General features: G+C 42.6%; 1 protein-coding gene across 1 annotated transcript in view; it reads left to right on the forward strand.

The window, feature by feature from the left end:
- PLXNA2 (plexin A2) overlaps window positions 1-15175 on the forward strand; it is a 1613917-nt gene that overhangs the window by 705189 nt on the left and 893553 nt on the right. The gene's annotated exons all lie outside the window — the stretch shown is intronic.

A 15175-nucleotide genomic window follows, 5' to 3' on the forward strand; every position in this document is an offset into this window, starting at 1 on the left:
TTTGTCTGCAGAAGAAAATGCAAACTGTTAGCACCTTCCTGTCAGGTTCTCTAAGCATGTAACATTGGAAAGTGAAAATTAAATCAATAGCAATTTACATGAACTAATTTTAAATAACTTAAAATGTAAGTCATATTCTTGAGTGAAAATATAATCAGTGAAATGTCAGATTGGATTTCTACTTATATTGTCCACTAACAGTGCAGAATTTAGTTTTAACAGCAGCAGTTATGGGAATCCCTGCAGGCTGCAAAGAAAGCATTGTTTGGATGTTCTCCAGATGAGAAATAGCAGCTAACCTTTATAGCTCAGTGTGTCATATTTTGGCCTTGGCATTACCCTTAGATGCATGGTTTCCGCCATCTTCATTCCCTCTCTTACATTAAGACTCTGGATTACTTTACAAATTGATTGTGGTACAGAACCACTGGGGTCTTACACATCATAGTCAGATATAAACTGATGTTTTAATACCTTAATAATTTGAATATATATTGTTGTTCAAAGTCTGTTGGGAAGCATGGTTGGGGTAGTGTAGCTGTTACTGACTTTCTGACTGACTCGGATGCCCATCCATGCCTCAATTTTGCACATCTTTGTAGTATCCCAGCATTACATCATAGCTGCGCCTGTCCTTTCTCCCATTCTAAGGCATTTTTCATTTCTTTATATCCACTCCCCTCTTACCTCCTGCATTGCCTTAACTGTTAGGATTGCAATTATAATTAGGTTTTGCATTGTTTTCAGCAAATGTGAAGACAATGAGACAGTGTAGAGCAGTTTGCAGGAAGTTTGTAGGAAGTTAGCAGTTTTGAGTGTTTCCGACTCACATATCAGCTAAATGCTTCTGCCAGCTGCCACGTCTTTGCGTTACCAGCCTTTTAAGCATGCTGGGAGTCTGACTCTGCTGGCTAAGAGTCCCTAAATATTAAGCTGTAGAGAGCCTCACTGAATCTTCACAGGAAGCCAGCTAATTTTTGGCTAATCTGTGAGTGCTTAATGGGTGACCATCTCAAGCCAAGGATATCATCTTTATTTCCTGACCATGAACTCATCTCATTTTGATACAGTTTTACCAGCACCTTTTCACCACAGCTGTATTGTTCATAGGGATTTTATATTTCATTTAAGTAAGAAAGCTGCCTCAGATAACCTGGTTGAAGGAACTGAACCTTAATCAACAATTAAAAAAAGACCTGTCAGGCATGATCTTTTCTTGAGCTCCTTGATGCTAGAGGGAACTTCTGAGTATGCTTTTTTAGCTAGGCTTGTTATGGTCTGCAGATGATTGCCTAATACTTACCTATAATCCTGCTGGGTAAAATGCTGCCCAAGTATAACCTCACAAAAAGTGATCACATCTTCTGCTTAGCCCAATTCAAATTCGAGCAAAACCACACTTCGGACAGAGTGTTAACCAGCACCTCCTCTGGAATTCATAACATTGAAGCACAGACTCCTAGCCTGACTAATCTCTGTCTCCATTTTTAGGGGAAAAAAACTCCAGATAACCGCAAGCCTTACTTTCCCAAAGCAAAATATTCCATCTTTCTAGAAATGGAAGTCACTAACTGCCAATCATTCCAACACATTCTCCAGTGATGAACTCTTAATTAACATGTATACATAAAAATAATTGTTGTATATCTGTCCCAGGCTTAGTAAAATACACAATAATTGGACTGCTTCCTCCCCATGTCTAGGAAACATTCAGCGAGAGCACAGCTGCAAATATGTTGGTCTTTGGGGCCACATTTATCTGCCCTTCTCCAGTGAAAACTTTAACATTTTAGTATGTCTGTCTGAGCCCTATGGGTACTTCATTAGGGGTCTACTTTAGGACCTTGAAAGCTTAATAGCTCGAATGCATATGGATCGAATCATATGCATTGAACTATTAAACAAAGTCCAAAAAAAAAATACACAAAAAGAAAAGATTTTAGACTAGTGTAGGCAGGGTGGCAAGCACCCCTGCGCTCCCCATACCCCCCCGCTACTTAAATATACCAACTCCGAGATCGCAATATATTGAAGTAAACGGAAATCTCCACCTATGGAGATTTCTGTTTACATTTTCGATGTTTTGCACTTTCAATGTACTCGTGTCGAGAATATCGTATTAGATATTCTTGGACTTCGAGCACATAAAGTAGACCCCTTTATTAGTTAACCAAAAATGTAAGGCTGACATTAGGCAAAGAGGTTCTTTACTTTACTGAATGTGCTTTCCAATATCTGCCACCATTTTTTGTGTTGCCAGTTAAAATAGTTACTTTAAAAATGATAATTGTTTTCTGGTAAACATTTTTTTAAGATTGCGTGGGGGTTGTGTTATTCATCTTCAAGTTAATGAAACAAATACATTTGTGTATAACACTCAAAGTGTTCAGGCATTTTTTTATTGAATATCCTGTTTTAGACGCACCACAATTCACTGAAGCATGTGTTTGAGGATTGCCATTCTGGAAGGTATTCATTGCCTGTCACGTACTAATGCTTCTTTGTTCAACCCAGTCTTGGATAACCACTCACTTGCCTCTACTGTCTACATTTAGCTTTCTTGCAATGAGTGCCTTAGCAGGTAAAAGGGAAGTTGTTACCAAATCTAGTGATATGGGAAAGTAGGGCCTTCGTACTATCATTTTTGATAGACCAGGGAAGCGTACACGTGGTGCCCTGGTATAGAGCTTTTTACTACATTTAGTTTGTACTGTACTTTTCCCAAATGGTATTTAGTTTTGACATTGGTTGACCAAGCAAACCAAGTGGACATTAGTGTCACTTTTCAAGGTCAGCAGAGGAGCACTGTCCTGTTAAGTAATGTCCTCAGAGTCACACATTAGACACATGGAGGTGAAAGGAATCAAACCCTGTACTCTCAGCTACAGGAAGTAGCTGATAACTAACAAACAACCCTAATCCTCAGTGCTAACTGCTAGGCATTGTTTCACTGGATTGTAAGAGTTTAAAAAACAATCCCTTATGGGGTCCAGTCTGTCCACTGTCAGTGTTGTAAGCATCCAGTCATCTAGGTAGGGAAACACTTGTACACCCTGCAGTCTCTGTTCACAGCAACAGTAGCCATGCATTCCATAAATATCCTGGGCATTAAGGAGAGTCTAAATGGAAGACATCAAACTGATTATGACTTAGCCCTTAACCAGAAGCAGAATAACCTTCCTAAACTTTACAGGTTACTAGACCTCCCTGTTTTCTCCACACAGGGGAAAATCATTTTCCTATGTTGGTCCTTCCACTTGAAATAACTTGCTCCCAGAAACACTGAAAAAAAATATAACCAAATTCCCACAAGTCCACAAGTATTTTAAACTCCAGTCTACAAAAACAATTTAAGTGCATATGCTTCATTAATAAAAGCATGCCTAGAACTGCCCACTGCTTCCCAGTGAGTTACAAAGCCACTTGGTTCATCCCCAAATGCTTCATACTAACCCAATATCTGATGTAATGCTGCCTTGTTTTCACAACCTTGTATAAACTGTAAGAAAATGTTTCATGAAACATTCACTATCTCTTCGTACTGCATACATCTGTATTATTTCACATTAAAGGTGTCAGGTGATTGATACACCCAACATTAACCTAGTACCTCTTTCTTGTACCAGAGCCACTGACGCTGTAGCCAGCTATTCACTATATAAGCAGTGGTGTTTGCTCAAAGGTACAAAGTGCCCCACTTTCAAAAATACTAAGGAAATAAAAGTATACATGTAAGGCAAGAAAGCAGATAAATATGTGCAACATGATGTATAGTAGTTACATTGCTAGGTATCTATTTACAGTTTCCAGAATGAAAATATTAATGTGTGATGTGTTATTAATTACAGACTTGATATACATATCATAGAACAAAACAGTAGACTCTTGGTAGGAGTATGTGGGAGAGTAGTAGGGGATTGTGGTATTCAAATCAGGAAAATTCATCCCATAATAGTAATTTGCACCACCGATTGGAAGGATACAGAGCCTCAGAATATTGCAGCTCTTCTACCTGTCCGTTACAAAGTCTAAAGGTATGATCTGTGGACAGCAACATATGGTCACTTTAATTATACCGCAAAAATTAAAAAGTAATGTATAAACAATCCTTGCTTGAATTACTTCACTTAAGCTTGGTATTGTAATATTTATACTAGATTGTTATAACTGGTGTCCGATATTCCCATGCATACTGGATTACAGAACATGTATTTTACTGTGAGGTTTTTCTTTTGTTGCTCCATATCAGTGCTTATATTTTTTGCTTCGCCTGGGGAAGATATAAAGTTAAAACACATTGGGTATCATTCATTTGATGAGCTAAATTCTGGGGATTTACAGAGTTTTTGTTTTGATGCGATGAATGACTTCATTTAAGATTGCAGTCATCTTCCGTGGTTTCTGCAGAAGGTAGCCATATGAAGATTCAAGAGGATTACGACTGAGTGACTGAGCAGCTCGGGTTTCCAAATGTAACATAATTCTAAATCCATTTTGAAATGCAGACTGCAGCTATAAGTCTTTAAATGGAGCGATGTGATTCAAATCTGGTTGTAAGGCGATGAGAAACTTTTGCATTCATAAGAGGATGTATTATGTTTGGGAAAAGAGAACATGTATTTTATTATGTTATATTAAAAGTTAACATTACTAAGCTTATAAGACCAAGTACTGAAAAGAATATACAGTTTGAATAATAACAACAAGTTAGAAATGGAATAAGCAGATAAGCCATTCCTAAAACTTTGGTAAATGCTAATAGCAGTTATTTTTTATTTACCATTTTAAGCACAATCTGGAAGAGTGCAGCTATGGTTTACAGTGAGAAGAAAAGTACCATGTATCCCTGACCATTTGCTTACATGTTGAGTCGGCTGATATAAATGGAGGAGAGCAGGGCAAAACGGTACGTTATAAGTACGTACAACTACAGCATTGTTACAGCAATGGTAATTAGTGTGGTTGTACAGAACAGTAATAGGCATTGTAAAGGGAAGAGCACTGCAGAGAAAAACGACATGCTAACTGTGGAAAAGCATGAAGAGCATGTTACGGCATTTCAGCAAGTGGTAGGTAGCACAAGCTAGGACCCTGTGTAATGATGCTGTTTGAAAACATGAACAGCAGTACAGCACTACTTTTTTTCTTTCCAAAGCCATAGCTGACTCATTTCTTGTTTATAATGGAATTTTCCTTCATAACAGCTAGTTCTATATGATGCTGAACTTCATTTTAAGTTATTTAGCTGATTTTGGTTACTTAACTTGAGAAATTGAATAGAATACAAACATGATAATTCTAATGTGATGGTGTGATTACAACTTGGAATAATCACATTAAGGTTGTGTTTTTGCTTGCTCTCATGTTCCTTCTTGATCTCAGCTTTGCAGTTCATGCTGCACTTTTCTTCCCTGATCCTGATACTTTCTGCTCCTCTGCATGCTCTTGTGTGCTTAGCCTCACTGTTCCTACTGCTGTCTGCTTCACCTCCTTGTTCCTACTGCTGTTTGCTTCACCTCACTGTTCCTACTGCTGTCTGCTTCACCTCCTTGTTCCTACTGCTGTTTGCTTCACCTCACTGTTCCTACTGCTGTCTGCTTCACCTCCTTGTTCCTACTGCTGTTTGCTTCACCTCACTGTTCCTACTGCTGTCTGCTTCACCTCATTGTTCCTACTGCTGTCTGCTTCACCTCACTGTTCCTACTGCTGTCTGCTTCACCTCACTGTTCCTACTGCTGTCTGCTTCACCTCCTTGTTCCTACTGCTGTTTGCTTCACCTCACTGTTCCTACTGCTGTCTGCTTCACCTCCTTGTTCCTACTGCTGTCTGCTTCACCTCATTGTTCCTACTGCTGTCTGCTTCTCCTCACTGTTCCTACTGCTGTCTGCTTCTCCTCACTGTTCCTACTGCTGCCTGCTTCACCTCCTTGTTCCTACTGCTGTTTGCTTCACCTCCTTGTTCCTACTGCTGTTTGCTTCACCTCCTTGTTCCTACTGCTGTCTGCTTCACCTCACTGTTCCTACTGCTGTCTGCTTCACCTCCTTGTTCCTACTGCTGTTTGCTTCACCTCCTTGTTCCTACTGCTGTCTGCTTCACCTCCTTGTTCCTACTGCTGTCTGCTTCTCCTCACTGTTCCTACTGCTGCCTGCTTCACCTCCTTGTTCCTACTGCTGTTTGCTTCACCTCCTTGTTCCTACTGCTGTCTGCTTCACCTCACTGTTCCTACTGCTTCACCTCACTGTTCCTACTGCTGTCTGCTTCACCTCACTGTTCCTACTGCTGTCTGCTTCACCTCCTTGTTCCTACTGCTGTCTGCTTCACCTCATTGTTCCTACTGCTGTCTGCTTCACCTCATTGTTCCTACTGCTGTCTGCTTCACCTCATTGTTCCTACTGCTGTCTGCTTCACCTCATTGTTCCTACTGCTGTCTGCTTCACCTCACTGTTCCTACTGCTGTCTGCTTCACCTCACTGTTCCTACTGCTGTCTGCTTCACCTCATTGTTCCTACTGCTGTCTGCTTCACCTCACTGTTCCTACTGCTGCCTGCTTCACCTCACTGTTCCTACTGCTGTCTGCTTCACCTCATTGTTCCTACTGCTGTCTGCTTCACCTCACTGTTCCTACTGCTGCCTGCTTCACCTCATTGTTCCTACTGCTGTCTGCTTCACCTCACTGTTCCTACTGCTGTCTGCTTCACCTCACTGTTCCTACTGCTGTCTGCTTCACCTCATTGTTCCTACTGCTGTCTACTTCACCTCACTGTTCCTACTGCTGTCTGCTTCACCTCACTGTTTCTACTGCTGTCTGCTTCACCTCACTGTTCCTACTGCTGTCTGCTTCACCTCACTGTTCCTACTGCTGTCTGCTTCGTGTCATTGTTCCTACTGCTGTCTGCTTCACCTCACTGTTCCTACTGCTGTCTGCTTCACCTCACTGTTCCTACTGCTGAATGCTTCATGTCATTGTTCCTACTGCTGCCTGCTTCACCTCACTGTTCCTACTGCTGTCTGCTTCACGTCATTGCTCCTACTGCTGTCTGCTTCCCTTCACTGTTCCTACTGCTCTTTGCTTCACCTCACTGTTCCTACTGCTGTCTGCTTCATGTCATTGTTCCTACTGCTGTCTGCTTCCCTTCACTGTTTGTGCTGCTGTTTGCTTTACTTCACTGTTTGTGCTGCTGTCTGCTTTACTTCATTGTTCCTACTGTTGTTTGCTTCCTTTCATTGTTTGTGCTGCTGCCTGCTTTGCTTCATGTTCATGCTTGTGTCTGCTTCGCTTCATTGTTCCTACTGCTGTCTGCTTCACCTCATTGTTCCTACTGCTGTCTGCTTCCCTTCATTGTTTGTGCTGCTGCCTGCTTTGCTTCATGTTCATGCTTGTGTCTGCTTCACTTCATTGATGTCCTTCAAGGATGCATCTGCAGTCATAACATATGGGTTGTCCTGCCTCAGGCAGCCCTTCGGTCGGCCGGATTCCAAAGTCTGGGTCTGGCCTCGGCTGATGTCGCACTTCACCCGACGTCAGAGCTTCTGGGGTTTAAAGGCATCAGCCGACGCCATTTTCCTCAGTCTTTCTTGCCGCGCGGTGCCCGAAGCAGAAGCTGTTCGCAAGTGCCGGTCGGTCAGATCCAGAGATTTCAGCTACCAAAGACTTCTAAAAAAGCTAAGTACCCCGTTGGGGACTCTTTCTTGCCTCAGCCGATGTCAGACAAAGTAAATAATTGTTTAACTTGTGGGAAACAAATACCTCATAAGGATTTCCACTCTTACTGCCTTCCTTGCTTAGGCCCAGACCACAACTTATCAGCTTGTTTAGCCTGTGCTACCTTCAACCGACGGACACTTAGACGTCGGTCGGAGTTTGCAGAAGAGTTTTTTGGATCCGCTTTTGCATATAAAATGCCGTCGGAGACTCCGACTACACATCTAGCCAAAAAACGCAAGGAAAAGGACCGACACTCGTGGCCCGTGGTTTCGGCTGAAACCACGGTTAGGCCTACCGCGAGTGTCTCGGTTTCGGCTGAAACCGAGTCCTCGGTTCTTCCTTCTGCCGAAAACATGCCTCCAACAACCGAGGCCAGAGAGGCCCTGGCTGAGTCGGCTACAGAAATTCCTACCGAAGAAGCAGGCGCACAAGAATTGTCCGACACCATTCCGTTGGACATTTCTACTCCTGCACGTGGGGCAGCTAGGCCCCCTGCTTCTATGTCTATCAAGGCCTTCTCCAGGGCTAAAGCAGCTAAAATTTCCAAGGCCTTACCAACAAAATCTTCCTCTCAGAGACCTTCCTCAAGTTCTCAGATTCTCAGCCTTGCTGAGGACCTTATATCTCTGATTAGGGGATCCCAACCTCACCCAGACAGGGCCTCACAACCTCCTCCTGACAAAAGGCCTAGGACTGAACCCCCTGAACCTCTCTCCTCTGATTATTCCTCGGATGGCTCAGATTTATCAGACCATCAGGAAGGACCATACTCACCTTATGAGGATTCGGGTGCAGAAGACTCAATTCCTTCTGCCTCCCCCCAGAAGAATTTTCCTTTGGGGAGACTTTACACTCAATGAGGGAACACTTTCAATGGCAGGGTCAGGATTTTTCTGATTCTAGGAAAAGGCTAAGGACTTTTTTACACTTGCCACAGCACAGGCCTTTAGCCATACCACCTGTACTATCAGTTGTTGATGATGCATACAATGATGTCAGTTCTGCCCCTGATTCTCTTCCCCCGGCCCCTGCCAAACCTGACAGATATTACAGGGTCCCGGATTCTCACTTCCACTTGTATAAAGCCCATGCTGCAGACCCAGAAACTATTTCTCAGGGCCCAAAGGGTGTTGCAGCTGCCACTGCCAAAAACCCCCTACCCTCTGAAAGAGAGTCAAGAGCATTAGAGAGATGGGGAAAAAAGGTTTATACATCTGCTACTCTTTCTGCCAGGGCTTTAAACTGTCAATTCCATATGATACAGTACCAGGAATTTTTGTTAGATCAGCTGAATAAAAAGCTTTCCTCTCCTGAACCTTTAGACCGTAAGTCCCTTCAGGATTTGGTACACAACTCTCAGCAGGTCAGTAATCATTTCTTAAAATGTGGCTATGATGCACTGGAGGCTTCATTTAGATCAGCTATGACTGGAGCAGTGATTCAAAGGCATGCCTGACTAAAAGAGCAATCCTTGCCAGACCATGTCAAGTCTAAACTCCTAGATGCCCCTATGGAGAAACAAAGTTTATTTGGCTCCCCTGCACAGGAGATTCTAAAGAAAGTGGAAGAAAAAGCTAAATCTGTGCAAACAGTCAAGGATTTCCTGCAGGTCCAACCTCCGAGGTTCAGCAGAAACTGGCCTTCAAAGAATTGGCCCTTTCCAGACACCTCCAGAGCACAGAGAGGCAGAAATAGATGCCCAAGAGGCAGAGGTCAATCAAGGGGTGCCTACAAGGGGCGTCAGTGGCAACCTGCCAACCAGAGGAGTACCGCCACAGCTGCGACTACAACCACTTCCACAGGACAGACACAATGACTTGGCTCTGATTCCGCCTACCAGGGAGCAACTGGAAGCACCCTTGGGCGGAAAGTTAGCTTTATTTTCAAAAAACTGGCATTGCATTACAGGAGACAAATGGACATTGCAAACAATAGACAAAGGCTACAGGTTTCACTTCCACACTTTACCAAAAGAGAGGAATGCCAAACCTTCCACCAAGCCAGAAGCCAGAGGCTCTAAAACAAATCATCAACTTACTAAGGATGAGAGCAATAGAAAGGGTACCATCTATGGAACAAGGCCAATGATTTTACTCCAGACTATTCCTTGTACCAAGAAAAGAAACTCAATGGAGGCCTATTCTCGACTTGTCCGCACTAAACACATATCTCATTGTACCAAAATTCAAGATGCTGACCCTACAGCAACTTCTTCCCATGTTGGGCAAGGAGTCTTGGCTGGTGACTCTAGATCTCAAGGAGGCATACCTGCACGTCCCTATATGACCAGATTGCAGAAGACACCTCAGATTTCTTGCAGGATCAGAGCATTATCAATTCTCAGCATTGCCCTTTGGCTTATCTACTGCGCCCAGAGTATTCACGAAATGCCTGGCATCAGTAATTGCACATTGCAGGCTTCAGGGAATTCAGATCTACCCATACCTGGACGACTGCCTAATACAAGTGGACAACAAGACAAAAATAATAAAGGATTTGGCCTATGTCATACAACTGTTACAAGCCTTGGGATATACAGTCAACATCCAGAAGTCAAGACTAGTGCCATCCCAAAGGATAACATTTTTGGGTGCAGAACTGGACACAATAACTCAGATGGCTTTTCTCACAGAAGAAAAACAAAAGCAACTCCCAGTCTACTTCATGGCTTTGACAAGACAAACTCAGCTTACTGCAAGGAAAGTCCTGCAGGCCCTGGGTTACATGGCATCTTGCATAATCTTGATCCCGCATGCCAGGCTGCATATGAGAAAATTGCAATGGTACCTAAGGAATGTATGGTCTCAACACAGACACAGTCTAGAAACCATGATACCAATCATTCCATGCCTGAAAAAAGAATTCCTGTGGTGGGCTCAGGCCTGCCAGACCAACAGAGGATTGCCTTTCCACAAACCACAACCAAGGCAGACCATCACCACGGACGCCTCAGACCAAGGCTGGGGGGCACACATGGAAGACAAGTGTATCCAAGGCCTATGGTCTCAAGACCAGCTGAATCTACACATAGATCTAAAGGAGATGCTGGCAGTGAAGCATGCAATCGAGGCATTCAAATCATTCCTCCAGCAAGGACATCTGCTGATAAGGACAGACAATACCACAATCATGTGGTACATCAACAAACAGGGAGGCACGCATTCCTACCCTCTATGCCGGATGGCAATGGACCTGTGGAACCTAGCCCTGAATCTCAACATTCAACTGCAGGCCAAATTCGTACCAGGAAAAGAGAATTCACTAGCAGACAGCTTAAGCAGAATACCACGGATGCTCACGAATGGATGCTGCATCCAGACATCTTCATAAACATAACAAAGAAATGGGGAATGCCAGAGATAGACCTGTTAGCCTCCCCACTCAACCACCAACTGAAGAAATTCTGCTCAAGAGAATACCACCCACAAGCCTGGAGGGTGGACCCCCTTTCTTTCAGCTGGAAGGCCCTGACAGTGTATGCCTTTCCTCCTCTCCCATTGATGTACAAAGTTCTACTGAAGATCAGGGAGGAACAGCCAAAGGTGATTCTGATAGCTCCAGACTGGCCAAGGCAGCATTGGTATCCGCTACTGAGAAGCATGTCTCGGACAAACTCATGGCCTCTACCTCTATGGCCTTTGCTTCTAACGCAGAACAACTATAAGACCCTGCATCCAAACTTGAAAACGCTGCAGCTAACTGCCTGGAAAATTGCATAAAACAAAACCAAACAGTTTTATCTCAGAGGGTCAAGGACATTATCCTGGAGGCTCGCAGACCCTCCACAAGAAAAACATACTCAGCTAAATGGAAGAGATTCCTCATTTGGAGTGCATCAAAGGGTACAAATGTCAAACTGGCAAACCTAGCACACATCCTAGAATACTTAGCAGAACTGTTCCACAATGGCCTGTCCTATTCTTCCATTAAGATTCATGCTTCAGCAATTTCAGCACAGTACAACATGGATCCTCCTATCTTCTCTCACCCTCTCCTCAGACAATTTTTAAGAGGGATCAAAAATGTAAAACCTCCAAGGAAACCACCTCTGCCTGCATGGGATCTCAATTTTGTGCTGGAAAAATTAACACTACCTCCTTTTGAACCAGCAGCATCAGCAGACTTACAGTTCTTATCTTGGAAAACTGCTTTCCTTCTAGCAATCACTTCAGCAAGAAGGGTATCCGAGTTACAGGCATTAATGGCAGTGCAGCCTTTCCTTATCTTTCACCAGGATAGAGTGTCTCTGAGAACCAATCCTACTTTCATGCCAAAGGTGGTATCCAGGGTATCCTTGAACCAAGCTATTCATTTGCCTACATTCTTCCCTAACCCACAGAACAGGGGGGAAAAACTATTGCACACCTTGGATGTACACAGACAACTACACTACTATCTGGACAGAACTAAAACCAGCAGAAAAACTGACCAGCTTCTGGTAGCATATGCAACAGGAGTGCAAGGAAAAGCAATTTCCAAACAGACAATTTCAAAATGGATAGGAAATTGCATTCGATTCTACTACTCTTTTCATGGAAAGACAACTCGTGAAAATATCAGGCCTCGCTCCACAAGGGCCACAGCCACCACTACAGCTTTCCTACGAGGAGTGGCTACCAAAGACATTTTAGAAGCTGCTACGTGGAGCTCCGTGCATACATTTGCCAAGCTTCCTTTATACTCCAGATCCCGAGCAGGTTTTGCAACTGCAGTTTTACAGGGGATCTTAACTACACCATCATTATCTTAGTGCCTCCTCCTCCAGTTTGGCTATGGTATTCTAACCATATGTTAGGACTGCAGATGCATCCTTGAAGGACATAGTACAGTTTTGTACCTACCATAAATGTAGATGTCCGATAGGTATGCATCTGCAGTCAGGATTACCCACCCTCCTTCCCCTCTGTGGTATTCCTAGGGTGCTTACCCCTCTTTTAGCTAGCTGGGGGAATCTATTATGGTGTATTTGTTTGTATGTATATATGTATATATATATTTTGCTTACTACTGTTTGGAATTTTCTACATTTATCCAAATTTAGCCTTCCTAGAGGGCACCTGACATTTGGGGCAAGAAACACTGAGGAAAATGGCGTCGGCTGATGCCTTTATACCCCAGAAGCTCTGACGTGACCCAGACTTTGGAATCCGGCTGACCGAAGGGCTGCCTGAGGCAGGACAACCCATATGTTATGACTGCAGATGCATACCTATCGGACATCTACATTTATGGTAGGTACAACACTGTACTTTCCTACTGCTGTCTGCTTCACCTCATTGATCCTACTGCTGTCTGCTTCCCTTCATTGTTTGTGCTGCTGTTTGCTTTGCTTCATTGTTTGTACTGCTCACTGCTTCCCTTCTCTGTTTCTACTGCTGTCTGACTCCTTTCATTTTTGCATTGCTGTCTGCTTCACTTTAGTGTTTACATTGCTGTCTGCTTTACTGTCTTTGCTGCTGTGTGCTTCACTGTTTCCACTGCTGCCTCCTTTAGTGTTCTTGCAGCTGAATGCTTCACTGTTTCTTATCACATTGAACTTCATTTTGTTAAATTAGCTAGCTGATTTCAGTTACTTGAATAAGAGGTTGTTAGAGTACTGTTTTGCCACATGCTTTTAGTGGCAGTGCTGCTGATTGATTCACGCTCCTTACTGTTCACCGCTTCACTGTTCCAGCTAGTGTGTGCTTCACTTGTTCATTCCATTATCCTCTTGGTTTATGACTGGGCTGCTCCCTAATGTACCTAAGGTTTTATCGCCTTACTCCTCAGGGTTTAGGGAATGCACAGATTGTTGGGTAGGCTGTCCAAGCAGTGAGTCATAATGCTTCCATTTTGGGAGTTGTGCCTTCTATGGCAGTATGCTTATTTAACTTCACTGTCCTGGCCCGCCCTAGTCATGGGTTTGAACTGCTGTGCTGTGCTGCTGCTAGCCCCACCCTTTGGAAGGAGTACCATCCTGGGATACCCATTTTGAGCCCCCCTACCCGATGTAATGCCGATTCATGTGAGGCAGTAGAGCAGTATACTTAAGGCTTTGACTGTATTGTTCTGACAGATGTGTTACAGAACCAAGTTTTACAATTCTCGATTGTCTGTAACATTTGGTTGCTTATGTGTTTGTAGATCTCTAGATCTAGTAATATAATCTATTAATTTAGTTATTTACATTTGATAAATCTTATACAGAATGAAGGTAGTAGAAGTGGCCACTGTGATTAGATGCAGGGCATTACTCTTGTCTTGATCATTGTAAAATGCATTCTAGTATGGAAAAGGAGCTATAACAGGTCATTGATTTTAAATGCCAGTGACAGTTTTATTTAATTTTAATTATTTATGTGGAATTTGGTAACTGGGTATGTGAACTTGTCATTCAACCTGTTTTCAGCCACAGACTAGATTCTGGAGGAACAAAGTAAGTGATACTATAAAAGATAAAAACAAATAAAAAAATAAACAAATTGCTAACAAAAGTGAAAAAATTGATGAGAAAACGCATATGATAACAAATATGCATAGCAAAGGTAAATGGACAGAAAGGGAGTAGCAGAAACAACTATATTCGCAGTATTTCACGCAAGATGGAAATGTGCACAAATACTTACAGATGAAAAGGCTAAAGTGTCCAGTGCCAATTACTTTTATTTGGAGACTGGGATGCAGGGACTAATTACTCTTGGGGACATCTCAGAGACTGTTAAGTAACTGAATTTGAGAGACAGCATGAACTTGTGATTGGTTTAAAGAACAAAGAACCTTTATTAGTACTGCTGAACAGTTATATTCAAGAGAAAGTAAAATTATTCTCTTTTATCTAGAGAAGTCAGTTATTTGAGTTAATCTGGTATGTTCCATGACTCTTATCTGGCAACTATCTTTAGCTGTTCTTTTATTATCATAGTGTTGCTCTTGGCATAAAACTGAACTACTCATTGACAAAAAACACAGAAAAATAGATATTGTTCAAGTCAATGAGTCCAGAAGGCCCAAACCTTTAGTGCATTGCATAGTTGATTCTTCCCATTATGGCAGTAACATGTTGAAAGAATCCTTGTGCTTCAGTGTCACAAGTATTTCCGAACAACAGAGGTCAGAGACGTCAGGACAATGAGGAAGGATATCAGGAACATATTTTCTATCAGTGTCAAGTAAAATTTTCTGGATTTACTTACAGTACATATGTAAACATGCTTGCGCAAATGTGTTCTAACTTTTGATTCATTTTGTCCTAAACTGGTTAAGAAATGGTGTGTAACTGCTAGCAGTTGACTGTCTGTCTGTTTGAACTGCAGAAGTTAATCATCAGAAGCTAGAAGAAATGGCATTTTAACTGTGACTGATTGCTTGCATCTTGTTTGGATATGTAGATTAGAGATAAGGGAGCCATCCTTGAAAAGCATTAAGCACTACATAGCAGTGAAGTAGTCTGCAGTCATTCTAATGGTAGAGCAGATCTTAGACACACGGAAT

The sequence above is a fragment of the Protopterus annectens genome, chromosome 7.part0, assembly GCF_019279795.1.
Source record: "Protopterus annectens isolate FY-2018-M chromosome 7.part0, PAN1.0, whole genome shotgun sequence".
Lineage (NCBI taxonomy): Eukaryota > Metazoa > Chordata > Ceratodontiformes > Protopteridae > Protopterus > Protopterus annectens.